We start from the raw sequence: 359 nt of genomic DNA, 5'->3' as shown, positions 1-359 counted from the left end.
GAATGGTGCTAAATGGTAAATTAGCCAGAACAATTGATTTGAGGCTTGTAAAGCTGAGCAGCAAAATGCATTTGAGTAAAAAATAAAGGAAATAAATAAATGTAATTTCTATGTAATTTATTATATGTAATAATTTTAATAATTTTTTTTAAAATAATACTTACCTGGTGGCCTCGGATTGTGATCCGAGCGAAGAACCTGGTAATTAAGCAGGATTTTACAGTTATTATTTCTTTCACATAAGTGCTACTGTTATATTTATCCTTACTGATATAATGTGGGAGGGGGGTCTGGGGTTCTCCCCCAGAAACCCTTGAATGAAGTAGGTGCTGTTTCCTGCAGTCTGGTGTATTTGCAAG

The sequence above is a fragment of the Austrofundulus limnaeus genome, unplaced genomic scaffold, assembly GCF_001266775.1.
Source record: "Austrofundulus limnaeus strain Quisiro unplaced genomic scaffold, Austrofundulus_limnaeus-1.0 Scaffold3332, whole genome shotgun sequence".
Lineage (NCBI taxonomy): Eukaryota > Metazoa > Chordata > Actinopteri > Cyprinodontiformes > Rivulidae > Austrofundulus > Austrofundulus limnaeus.
The sequence above is the reverse complement of the archived record's forward strand: the minus strand, read 5'-3'. Positions refer to the sequence as shown.